Source organism: Protopterus annectens, chromosome 1.part2 (assembly GCF_019279795.1).
Source record: "Protopterus annectens isolate FY-2018-M chromosome 1.part2, PAN1.0, whole genome shotgun sequence".
NCBI lineage: Eukaryota > Metazoa > Chordata > Ceratodontiformes > Protopteridae > Protopterus > Protopterus annectens.
The window spans coordinates 815,281,511-815,295,681 of record NC_056727.1 but is presented as its reverse complement, the minus strand read 5'-3'; positions in this window follow the sequence as shown (position 1 = coordinate 815,295,681).

Below are 14,171 nucleotides of genomic sequence, written 5' to 3'. Positions count from 1 at the left end.
TATTTTAGAGGTGCCTTCCTCCAAGCAGATCTTAAAATCAGTTCCTTGTCCAAGTATGAAAGAAATTTGATAATTATTGACCTAGGAGGAGAGTTTGAGTTAGTGGCAGGTTTCTCAAGAGCTCTGCGTGCCCTTTCAATGCCAAAGTAAAGTCCTTTTTTTAAATGTAAAAAGTCAGGGATCCAGCTTGATAAAAAGGAAATAATATCCTCACCTTCTGTGTTTTCAGGTAATCTGAAAATCCTGATGTTATTTCTCCTCTCCCTATTTTCCAAGTCATCTACTTTATTAACCAACCAAGTGTTTTGTTTAAGAAGCAGTTCTTTCTGTGTTTCCTCTTCCTTAAGTCTGCTTTCTAAGTCATTTAGAGAAACCTCTATTCCTATTATCCTTGTCTGGTGTTGTAGCATTGCCCTGAAGGTGTCAGCCTGTTTTTGACTGCTTGTTTTAAGATTTTCCAGGTTCTCTTTAAAATCATCCATCTTCAAAAACAACTCCTGCAGGGTAGATGCCATCTGTTGTAATTCCTTCTTTAAGGCAGCATCCTGGTGAGAATTCTTTGAGTTGCTCATTTTAACAAGTGAATATATCTCCAAACTTTTTGACAGGAAATTATTTGTAAAACTTCACCAAAGTTTCTAATTATGTAAATTAGTCCTTTATCTATAATATTTTATACTTTGAAGAAAAAAAAGAATATTTTTCCTGTCTTATTTAACTAGTTATATGGAGCTCTAAAATACTGCTGCTTTCAGTTAGCCATTCAGGCTCCGCCCCTCTGCAGCTGCACTTTACTTGGGTGAGTAGGCGTTCCTTGAGCTGTTGTCTAAAGTCAGAGTACTTTTGGATGTTTTGAATTGAGACAGGAATAGGTTCCCATAGTTTAGGTGCTAGGATGAAGATTGCATGATCATTGCAAAAGAATTTTCTTTTTATGTTAGGGGTGGGTTGAGATTGAGAGATACGCTTGAGATTATATATGGGGGTGAAAAGTTTATGAGTGACAGGGGACAATGTCTCAGGTGAAAGCGCTTTGTGAATTAGTGATTCTATGAGGAGGTTGGCTTTCAAATGCACTGGGAGTCATTTAGCTTTGGTGATTTAGGCAGTGGTGTTTATTATTGAAGGAATTAGTAAACAACCAGCAGATTTTATTGCAGATGGCTTGTAAGGTGGTGGCATTTTTCTTTGAGGCTGCAGCTATATAGGGCAGTCTATAATCAAGATGAGATAAGAGTATGCCTTCTTCTGTGGCAGCTTTAGCTGGCTTAGAGAGATGTGGTGATAGATTCTTTGCCCAGAACAGTAGTGTGTTGATTTTTTTTCCATGTGTTTTGAATATGTAGTTGAAAGTTAAGAGATTGGTCTAGCTGAATGACAAGGTATTTGAAGGATGTGGTAGTTTCTATAGTGGTATTGTTAACATCTTTAATGTTGTGGAAGCCGGTGCTTTGGCTATTTTTTGGTTGGTTCCAAATAGTATTGCTTTTGTTTTTGAGGTATTGAGTATAGGTTTCTTGCTTATTAGCCACTGATTGAGTGTTTGGCAGTCATGTTGGAGCTAAGTTTATACAACAGAGTGAGATTTGTTTGACCTGTAGATGACCATGTCATCTGCATAAAGAATTGGAGGTAACTGAGGATGATCAGATTGGAGTTTGTTGATAAATATAGAAAAGAGCAGGAGGCTAAAGTGGAACCCTGGGGGGCCATTTCAGAACTGGTGATGCCTATTTTCACCTTGAATGATCAAGATACATTTTAGGGGTGATCAATGCCTTGTTTATAGGGCTATAAGGGATCCAGTAGTCCAACAACTGTTATACGTCCATAAATCTAGCAATCCAGCGAACACTAGAGCCAGAGATCTATGTTTGCACTAACAAATAAATAAGACAGGGAAGAGGGATACATTTGTCCTGCAGCATTTATTCCTTCTCTGGAATACATTTCCTCTCCAAGTTAAGCAGTGTGACACACTGTCTGTCTTTAAAAGGGAGCTGGACAACTGGATGGGTATTCATAAATTCACCACTGATATGACTAGCCTGGTCCTTCTTGAAGTTCTAAGGGTGGGTACATGCAAGGCAGAAATGGTCTTATGGCTTGGTTGCATTGTAACTTCTATGAATATGATCCCATGTATCATTAGTATTAAGCATTCATATACTTCCTGTGTCTAAACAGAAGTCAGTATGTCCACAGAACAAGGCAGACAGTGGCTGGAGAATTTCAGCAATAGCAACAAGAATATTTTTCAGCAGGTACTCTGTGAGCATGGCCTACAACTAATGGGTAAAAAAGGTGCAGACCAACCACTGATGGATCACGTGACAATCTGTGCTGGGAGACATCGAAATCAGGAGGGGGCACAGCCACACATTGGGTCAGTGCCACACTATTGCATGAACTATATAATCAGCCTTGTCAAGCAGAAGGCTTGGAAGCCTTTGACTGAGATCCACCACTGGAGGAGTCCATCAGGGGTCCACAGACTGACACGTAGAGGAGTTGTTTTGTAACTGGAATGAAGAGATACAACATTAATACCTGATGGTGGTGTGAATGTCAGTGCTGAACTTGTTCATCCCACCTGTGCCTTACTGGGTGATAGAGCAGGTAACTAATATGTAGCAGAAGTTTGTGTATACAATCATGCATTCTGAGTTATCCTAACAAAGCAAGAATAATGAGCATTTCTTTTTCTTAGGCACATCAAGGAGTGCATCAGGGTGCCACCACTGCAGAAGGTAAGTTTCAGTAACAAAGAATTTGATGCATTTACATCTTTGTAATGCATATTAAATGTGTGTGTTTATTGCATATGTTAATGTGCAGTGTTCTATATGTTATGCATTCATAGGTAAAAGCAATGATGAGCAACAGGTAGAAATGGCTGAGGCCTGACAAGCGACTGATTTCCACACCTCTGCAGAGTTTAGTGATGATTCTGATATACATGGACATGTATCACAGTCAGAGGACGTAGTGACATGTGTCTATTTCACTTTTGAGGGGGGATATACTCTCCACAGGCAGTATGTGTATGGCCAAATGTATTAGTCACCCTGCTGTTGTACTCATTGAGTAAACACCATGCCCTTCTGGGGCGGGATCTCCTACTGGTGAGAGCCTCTCAAGTGCTCCCCTTCTATTGGAACAAACAGCTTTAGAGGTGCTCACTACTTTTTTTTGGACATACCTACCACAGGACAGTATCAACATAGGGTACCAGATGCCATCATGACTCAAAGCCCCTTTCCAAAATGCATGCAGTGCTGGTGATAAATTATCAGATGTAAGTGAGTATCAGCCAAGTACAGTCTGCTGCTATGTAGCCCTTAATGGAGGTGGAACTACATTGCATGGCACTGGTAAAGTTGCTGTCCAGCACCACCATGAGCTCTATGTGGACCTGGAGCTCAGACCTCACGGAACAACTGATCTACTGGTCTGTGGTGAGAACTCCATATATAGGACTACCACTGCTATCATGTCTGCTCAGGCTGGTAGTGTTATCTGTGGTCATTGTGGAGGTATAGACAGAGGATGGACTTGCACATTAGCCTTTGAAGGGGACATACTCAATAGCTGTGTTAGGAGCTGTCAGAATGCCTACTACCCCTCATCAAGGGTGACAATGAGTAACTTCCTCTAGGACAGAAACCCCCTCAGTTGAGAGCTCCATCCTGGTTGTGATCAAGATGTAGCATACCATCCTTGCCAATGGGGGGGCTCATGCCCTGATCCTGTCATGGGCAGAGTGACACCAGGGCAAATCCATAAGTGGTACCCCATTTCAGCCACAGGAGGAAATTATCCCTGACACCATTTGTTCTTTCATTTAGCACAGCCCCTGCACATAGCCCCTGTGATATGCTTCCCACACATTTTGTATTGACAATCTTGTGTTCTTTTGTCATCTGCCTTCTGTCCTCGGTGCAGATGATGATGTTTGTGACTCACAACATTTTCCCACCTGTGTTGTAATGGGTGATGTCTGATGCACAGTGGAACCAGACAATGTAATGATAAGCACAGCCAGATGAAAATACTATATGCATCAGGTTTAGCTGTGTAACACTGTCACATTAGAAACATCTTGGCTCGTAATTATTGACAACAGATGTTGCTGCCTTGCCAGCACTGCTGTGTGTTGTACCTTTCATTGCCTAGGTGGGTTTCACTGATCACATATCCTCTTGCTCATGATAACTACTGTTGTCCTTTTTTGCTGCTGCTGCTGCTGCTGCTGGGGTGTATGCTAGATGATGCAATGGAGTCACATAGGCAGAATGTCGATCCTGATTGCACATAATCATGTTATCAAGCATGGCACATCCTGCAAACATCTTGATTACTGCCTCTGGGCTGTACTATATAGATCCAACAGATATATCAAGGCAACAAAACCACATCCAGTGATGCTATGTGTTTGGACATGGACAGTATTGTAATGCATTTCTGCCAAAATTTCACGGTTGTGTGTATGAGTCATTAGCCAGGGCTTCAGGTGCTAGCCAGCATCAACTGCAAACATAATACAATGAAGTTTGGCATTTATTTTCACTGCACCAGCACTTACCACTGTACCAGCACTTACCAAGAGGATGTCATTATGTGAAATCCCTAGACATACATGTTAAATCTATGCCATATATGAGAATCATGTGAACTATCAGCGTGCTGCATATATGATTTAGAAATAATCCCATGTGCCTTGAGGACTACCTGGCAGTTCAGGTAATCGTAGTCTTTCCTACTGAAATACCTCTGCAATTATGGGTCAGGTGGAGACTTTATTGACACATGAGTGCAGTCTGTGGCACCAGTATAATGCAATCAAGTGAATAATGTCACTGAAGTCATGCTTAATACTGCCCATCTCCTGTCCATCCCTAAGGGACCATATATGCTTTTCCACTTGCAGCAGCATAGGAGTGAAGAACTTACTTAATGTTTGTGAGACATCATCGTCATAATCATCCCCCTTTTTCCCATTTTTCTACACGGGGTCATGGTATCATGTTAACTTTCGCCAACTATCTTGATTCAGTGCCACACTCCAGCCTTCTTCAACAGTTATGCCTGACTGTTGCAGATCTTCTTTCACACAATCCATCCACCTCTTTGCAGGACATCCTTGCTTCCTCTTACCTTCTTCCCGTCTGTCCCAAATCTTCCTCACCAGCTTTTCTACACATGTGCCCAAACCACTGTAATCTGTTCTCTTTGATCTTTTCTGCAATTGGAGCTACTTTGGCTTCTGCTCTTATGTCCTCATTTTTTCTGTCCCATGGTGTGCAGGCACTTCATTTCCATCACCTCTAGCTTCTTCAACTGTTCTGCCTTTACTGCCCAGGTTTCTGTACCATACAGTAGTACTGGTCTCACTACTGTCTTGTACACCTTACTTTTCAGCTTCTTTGGCATTCTTCTGTCATAGACTACACCTGATATTCTATGCCAGTTGGCTGCAGCCCCTCCGATTCTAGCTTTGACCTCTTCATTCAGACTTCCCTTCTCTTTAACCACCCCCAGCTAACTGAAGCTGTTTACCTGTTCCACTATCTTCCCTTCTATCGCTGTTCTCAACTTCTTCTGATTTCCCCAATTTTCTACCATTACCACTGTCTTATCTGTGCTTAGTTTCATCCTATGTGCCTTCAGATTTGCATTCCATTCTCCTATCTTTTGCTGAAATTCTAGCTCAGAGTCTGCCTGTACTGCCACATTGTCTGCATACAGCAGCTTTATTGATCCATTCCCTCCAACCTGTTTGCTAATGTAGTCGCTCACCAGTACGAACAGCAGTGGGCTCAGAGCTGAGCCCTGCTGTACACCCACTCCCACTGGGAATTTCTCTGTGAGGCCAAACACTGTTTGTACTTAAGTCATTGGGTCCTTGTACATAGCCTGCACTAATTGTACCAGTGTTTCTGGAACATCAAACCACCACAGTACTGCCCAGATCAGCTTTCTTGGGACCTTGTCATATGCTTTCTCCAAGTCTAGGAATGCCCAGTTGGACTCTCTCCTCATCTCTGGCTTCTTCTCAAGTATCTGTCTCAATGCAAACATCGGGTCAATTGTGCTGCATCCTGATCTGAATCCAAACTGCTCATCTCCCATCTTACATTCTACTACTCTACGTATCCATTTATCAATCATCCACCCTCTCCAGAACTTCCCACAGTTGTGGATGTCCTCTTTGTTCTTGTACACTGGCACAGGTATGCTTATTCTCCAGTCATCTGGGATATGCCTTTCTCTCCATACTGCTATTAGTACCCTCAGGAGCCATTTCTCCTCTATCTCACTCAGCATCTTTATCATATCTACTGTGACCTCATCTGAGCCCGCTGCTTAGTGCTGTCCTTACTTCTTCTAGGGTGGGCTTCTTGTTTATGGGGCAGTACAACTTATGTGGGGTTTTCTTCATTCAGAAGCTGCTGAAAATACTCCTTTCATCTGCCTTTGATGTCCTCTGGACTGATGAGCAGGTTGATGTTGCTGGCATTCCTTATGAGGGCTGACTGACTATCTTCTTTATCTTTCTGTCTTTGTCTTGCAACCTGATATAGTTTCTTTGTGCCCCTTATTAAGTCACTTTCCAGAAGTTGGTACAGTGCCTCTGATGCCCTTGTTAGCCAACCAGTAGTCCTTCCGAGCCTGGTCAGTATTTTCTATCTCCCACTTCTTCCTGCACTCTGGACTTCTGCATTCCACCACCAGCATTCCTTATGCACCTATGGCTTGGCTTGGCCACATATCTTTTCTGTAGTCCTAAAACATGTCTTTTCTGTAGTCCTAACACATGCTGTTTTTAGGCACTGCCATTCTTCTTCAACTCCACCTATTTCCTCCTCTTCTTGGGGTGCTAGAGTGTAATTCCTTGTTGACCTTAGAGCCGCCTTTTCTGACCACTGTTTACAGCTGATTGTGGTAACTAGATTTATGCTGTGGGCCGAATGTTTCACTGGGGGGGTGACTTTGGGCCAAATGTTTCACTGGGGGGGGGGATGACTTTGCAATCATGCATGTTGCCTACTCTTGTATGTGATCTTGTGACTGTCTCTCTTTGACCCATGGCTACCATAGAATGCCTTCTCCTTCTTTATTCAGTCCTCATATTCTGTTCTGTCACCCATTATCAACACCAATTCATGTTGGCCTGCCCTAAATGCACTCTCTACTGCACACCACAGTAGATGCCCAAAGCAGTTGGTCTGTACAACTCTTCCCCCCTATAGGGCACCATGTAGATCCTGCCCTGCTGCCCACAACTCCATTCACTGGTGAGTTTGAGATGGAAACACTCAGCATGTTTTTCAGACATGGGTGAAACCCCATGGAGAGGGAGAACATGCAAACTCCAAACAAGCATTGGTCAGGATCGAGCCTTGTACCTCGTGCATGGGAGGCAAAGACCTTAACCACTAAGCCATCTGGTCTCAGATGTTTGCTAAATATCCACTGTGTTCACAGATGGTTAATGATGGAACCCTGTAACAAAGATGGTAAGAGCCAGACATACTTTTGTATCGATGGATACAGGAAAAGCATACATTCTCTTAGATTTAGTGTGTGTGGATGAAATATGCCAACCAAGGTCCAGCTGATATCCTAATCCACTCTATTATGGTCCACTGTTGGGTCTTCCTTCAGGATATGGTATGTCAACTGCTGTCTGTATCATTTTTGAGTCCTAAGCCTGTGAGAATGAACAACCCAGTCACTACTGATGGCAGCTAAAGCGATTAAATGTTGAGAGCACACTGATGTTGGTGTAAACTTGACTACAAGATCCAACACTGAAAGTTTTAGTGTAAATTCTCTCTATGAAATTAAGTTCAAAGAAGAGCACAAGCAGCTTCTCTGATATCTCTGAATCATGACACTATTTTTATTGCTGTCACTAAAATTTCACATATTGCTCTTTTGCTTGCAACATATCATTTCCCTGTAGTTATGCATTCATTTGCATGTGCTGCAGATTGTTCTATATAAGCTGCTGCATGACTGCAAAGCTAATGTCTATGAATTAGCACCACCCAAGTACCAGGAAAAAGGCCCTTATTCGCTATGCAGACCCATGTCTCCCAGATTTTAACACTCATATTATTGCTTGGCTGTTGTTGCTGTTCCTGTGTTCACATTCCCTTTCTTTTGCAGCTGCACACTGCTTGATGCTTCTAATCCATACCTCTCAACCTGCAGACATTGAAAATAAGAAAGAAAGGCCATTGCAAAGTCACAACATCCAGCCAAAAATCTGAATAGCTAATTAGCATAAGCTTGAATACCAAATAGCACCTAACTGTTCCTGCTTCTGGTAGGAATGTGGGATATCATAGTACTCAGAAACACGTTTACAAAACAGAGATGGTCAATAATGACAGAAAAAGCACGTTATCAGTGAGACAGTGTAAAATCTGTGAACTTTTAGGAACTTGTGTTCAAAATTCTACCACACAAGGGCATTTATTTTTGCTTCAGGAAAAGGGACATGTAAGATGTGTGTTCTCTATCTTTAAATAATTGTTGCCTTATGTATGTTGGTTATGTAGTGTGGTTTTCTGTGTACTAGGCAGCTTCAAAAATCACATACGATGAGCGGTTTTAGAAAATTGTATGAAGAGGTAAATCAAGCCTGAAAATAGGGACATAGTTCCAAAATTAAGAACATCATATGTAGGGGTTGAAAATATAAACATTCCTCCAAAGCAGGGACAATTGGGAGGTCTGCTCTCTGAGTAGTACAGGAGTGTATTTGTTTTGTATGGAATGTTGGAATCTATGTACTGAGTCATGTGCAGACACTCATGACACAGTACATTTCAATAAAATATAAGCACATCTATTTGTAGCATACGCATTTAGGAGTACACATGCATATTTTGTTGTGTTAACACATTTAAATATTGTGTCTCATTTGGTCCTTTGGTGAGTGTTCACTATGCTTTGCACACATGAACACCTGGTATTTTAGTACATTTTGTTGTTAATGCTCTTGGAATACATACTTTACTACCCATGTTCTGTACATTGTGTAGAGACTGCTGTGGCTTTCATTCCGGTCTTCATACTCCAGCAGACATCACTAGTTATTCTTTTTCACCAATTCTATGCTGCATACTGGTAATTATTTATAGGTGTTTGTTGGGCTTCTTTTGGACCATGCTTTCTGTTCAAGTATTTCTTTATTAGATGCTCTTTAAGTGCTTATCTGACCTTTCCTGCTCTGTACTGTGGCTTTATGTGTTTCTTTAATTCTTACTTTTTATTTTTATATTTTTACATATCAAATTATTCCTAAGAATGCTTAAGTATTGTCTGATTTTTCTGAGAGTGTGCATAAGTGTTGTAATATTCTCTAGTACTACTTTACTCTGTTTTCCTGTGCTGTCTGGTTTATCATTATAGACTTTTTTGTGTTTCATATATCATTACTTTGGGAAAGCATTGTAGTTTTTTTTTTGTTATACCAAATTCGTTATTGTTTTGGTTCTGTTAGCATCATGGGATGGTATCTCTCCTACTCTGGAGTTGCTCCTCAGGAGAGTCCCCAGCCAGGTGTGGATATGCTCAAAAGCATAAAACATTCAACTGTATAGTCGAAGTTCATATTAGCAAATAAAAAGGTCAGCTCTATATGGCTGCAGCTTGCAGAAATGAAATCCATGACTGTAGGTTGTGCATATACACATAATAGCTATTCAGAGTGTTTGTCCTTAGAGACATATACGTAGTGCTCAATGAGGTATCACCTATCGCTTCTGTAGTCAGCGACTAATATTCACGAAGGTAATGCTAGAGATAACTAGAGGGGCATGATTAGGAGGCATGGTTTGTCTTATCTAAGCTTCAGTGGTAAATTTTTATTGGACTTCTTTGCTAGACCTGCTTTGTCAGTAACAAGCACCATTTTGTAATATGTCTTTTCATAAGTCTACCTGTCACTAGAACACTTTGAGCCAAAGGCCAGTGGATTCCCTCCAGTACAACTATTTTGAGTGTGTACCTTTAACTCCTAGTGGGTGTGGCCTGTGCCTTTAAAAATTAAGTTATCACCTTACAATTCTAACAAATACTCATTGACAGAGGTCAAATATGAATACAATTGTGTTTGCCATCATGTATGCTTCAAGATAAAATATTCTGATACCTTGTATGAAGCATGGTTTTGGAATTATTAATGCAAGTATGAACAAGTAATATTTGACGCCTAGAGGAGCAGTAGGGGGTAACTGCAGATGCACCTGGAGGCATCACTCAGATGTAATGAGTTAACTCTGTAGCCATGTTATAAAATCTGAGACAATATGTACTTTATCTATCTATCTATCTATCTATCTATCTATCTATCTATCTATCTATCTATCTATCTATCTATCTCTCTATCTACCTATTGACTGATTGCTATTTTTTTGTCCTGCTGCCTGTCAGCCACCAGGCCCTCTCTCCATCAGCTGGCCATTTATTTTCCATCACAATGGTAACAGCTGACTGAGAGGGGTCATTATTGTGGCAGGCATTGGGGCAGTTTAGGCTTTTCATGTTTTTTTTGCCCTAATAGCCCTAATATGCCTAATGCGTGTACATGCTTGCTTGCATCCAAGAGGCTAACTCTCAGTCAGCCTTTACAATGCGCTCCACACCTTCATTTTCATAGGTTCACAGGTTCATAGGTTGTTACTAAGTTAATGACCAGTAGGGCCCTTACAAGTTTAGCCATGTACCCCAAACCATTTGGGTCCCAAGTATCATGGACATCTATATGAGGTGCATGTTAGTAAGCAGGTAACTAAGGATTTGTAAGGATCATAGGATCATAGGAGTTTACTAGGCTAATGGCCCTGGGGCCCTTTCAAGCTTAGCCAACAGTTTATGTCCAAAAAGAAACCTCAGTCAGCACCTGTTGCTCCTGTCAATAGGAGACACATGTGGAACCACTGGGACAAATTTGTGGTTTCCCATCCACTCATCAAGGTTGCGCTTAAAGAGGGTCCGTGAGGTGCTCTATTTGATGTGTATGTGAAGTCTTTTCCAGAGATGGGGCAGCCTCTGGGGAGACAAACCTGTCTCTCCAGTAGGTTTTGCTGATGTCACATATTAGATTCAGGCCTTTTGAGCGGCTAGTGTGCGAGGAGTTAGACTTACCTATATGGAGGATCTCTAGTAGGGCAGGGTCTGAGATTGCCTTGTAGGTGAGACACAGATCACCCCTGATCAATCTGTACAATACTGAGTAGAGTGATAGTGATTTGAGCCTGTCAGCATAGGACAGGTGTTGGAGGCCATGGATTCTCTTTGTGAGGTATTTCAGTGGCCTTTCCAGTTGGTACAGATGTTTGGAGAGGTCTATCCCAAATGGGCGTTATATTCAATTATTGCTCTAATGAGGGAGGAGTATAGAAAGGTAATAACCTCCTTTTTTCTGGATGCAATCCTTATACTTATGAGATGAACCAACAAAAAGGCTTTTGCCGCTACATGATGTCTGAATGTGAAGTTGTTATCAACCTGAGTGCCCAGGTCTCTCACCACAGGTTGTGTGGTTGCCATTGATGTGGCAATCAATAGGGGTCATGGGTTTGCCGAATGGTATGATGATACATTTTTTTTGCATTTAGTTTGAGGCCATGACTTTGACATCACTTTTTAGTTGCTGTGAGCCCCTCTTGCAGTATGGTAACATCATTTGGGGAGTCAATAACAGCAGCCAACTTACAGTTGTCCACAAACTTGGTCAGCCACAGGCCTTTTGTCTTTGCCTTGACCTCTGAGAAATAGATGCCAAACAGTAGGGGTCCCAGTACAGATCCCTGAGGATCTCCACTAAAGACAGATCTGCTATTGGAGGTGGAGGTGCCTATTTTGACTTTGAAGGTCCTGTCAGTGAGCCAGTTGGCCACCCACCTGATGTGATAGGGATTTTCGTTGTGTTAGCTTTTTGATGATGCCCAAGTGGGGGATTGTGTCAAAGGCCTTGGCCAAGTCAAGGTAAGCTGTACGTACTGACTTTCCCTCATCCAGGGCCTTGATGACAGACTTAAAGAAGTCAACCAGGCTCAACAGGCAAGATCTGCGCTTGACGAATCCAAACTGTGTGGGGTCAAGTGCTTGGAGATTGCCTATGTCCTTGATATTGTGATCCATAATAATACGCTCCATGGCTTTATAGATCAGACTTATTAAGCTAATGGGACTGTAGTTTCCAGAGTCAGCAGTGGCACCACCTTTGTGCAAGGGGATGACAATGGCAGTTTTTCCACTCTGCTGGAATGAAGCCAGTACTTAGGCTGTGGTTGAATAGGGTGCTCAATGGCAAAGCCAGTTCTTGCTGGAAATGGTGAAGAATACATCCTGGGATACTATCAGGCCCAATGGAAACTGTGTTCTTTGCCTTGGATAGGGCCTGTAACACTTAATATGTGGAGTTGTGAGGTGTGGGACAGGTCTTGGGATGTCAAAAGGGCCTTTGGGGGCACAGGGGGTGAAGTTTGCAATGAACCAATCTGCTAGCAGGTTGGCTAAGTCAACAGGATCAGTGTAAGTGATACTGTTAAGTACTAATTCAGAACAAACCTGGGCTTTGCCACAGAGTTTTGACATAACTGAAGAAGACTTTATGGTTTACCTTTGTTATGGAGGCTAATTTTGATTTATAACTGGCCTTGTAGGTTTTCACTAGTGATCTAATTTGCTTGTTGAGGCTAAGGAGGGAGATTTTCCAATTTGTAATTTGTTCCCTTTTACCCTTGGACAACAGTTTCTTCCTTTTGTTGTAAAGCTTGTTGATAGAGGATGTCGACCAAACAGGTTTGTGTTTCCTTGAGGAGCATTTTTAGTTCTAGCGAGTATGGCTGAGTCTATGCAGTTGTACAGATCCTTGTGTACTGCATTGGCATACTGTTCAGTATAGTCTACATCCTCTGAGGGAGGTGAGGGTGTGAAGCCACAGATACCCTTCCTTAGGAGGTTGTAGTCAGCTTTTGAGAAGTCTTTTAGTTTGATTATGTGGCTGGGGGGGGGGGGCTAGGTGGGAGAGAAACTTCGAATGAGACAGTCCAATGATCTGATTTCACCAGGGAACAACATACTATAGGAGTGGTGCATTGGTCACCCATGTTGTTAGGAACCAAGTCCAGAATAGTATCTCCCCTTGTGGGGGATGAGACAAGCTGATCTAGTCCATTATAAATGATGAAGTCGAGGAATCATTCAGAGAGTGCATTAGTGCAAGAATAGTTCACCCAGTCTATGGTGTGGTAGTTGAAGTCACCAAGGCTGTTGGGGGTCCCTTGATGGAGTCAAGTAGATTGAGGTAAGAGGAGTGGGTGTCCTGAGTCATGGAGGGAGGTCTATACCTAGCTCTAACTTGGATGGGTGTCTTGCCAACTGTCAGTTGTACCTGGAGTAGTTCCAGTGCATCATGCTGGCAAACCAGTCTGGAGGTGTACCTGTCCTGAATGAAGATAGAGACAGCACCACCCTTAGTCTTCCTCACCACATTTTGTGGTCAGAATGTGTGGAATGAGGTATAGCCTGGTAAGGTAGGGGTGATCTCTGCAACCCTGAACCAAGTTTCCGTGAACGCACAGACATCAGCATCTTCCACTGCAAGGAGGGCTTCCAGTGTGCCCATTTTCAGGTTAAGGCTGCTAGTGTTAAGCACCAAGACCTTCAATTTAGGAGGTATTAGTTGATCAATTGGCTCTGCTCCACCCATTCCTTGCAGACAAGCACTTCCCCATGATCCCTGGTTTCACGATGGATTCTACCACAGACAGCATGCACACAAGCATATGTCTCCCTCCACCAAAGAGAGGTGAGCAGGCTTCCAGTGTGCAAGGAGGGCTTCCAGTGTGCCCATTTTCAGGTTAAGGCTGCTAGCGTTAAGCACCAAGACCTTCAATTTAGGAGGTATTAGTTGATCAATTGGCTCTGCTCCACCCATTCCTTGCAGACAAGCACTTCCCCATGATCCCTGGTGTCACGATGGATTCTACCACAGACAGCATGCACACAAGCATACGTCTCCCTCCACCAAAGAGAGGTGAGCAGGCTTAAACCTCATCATTCCACTCTTTACCTATGCAAGCTCCAACAGCAGAATGAGCTCCTACTGGAACATGGGTTCCCTGGACCATAGTAAGGGCTTTATC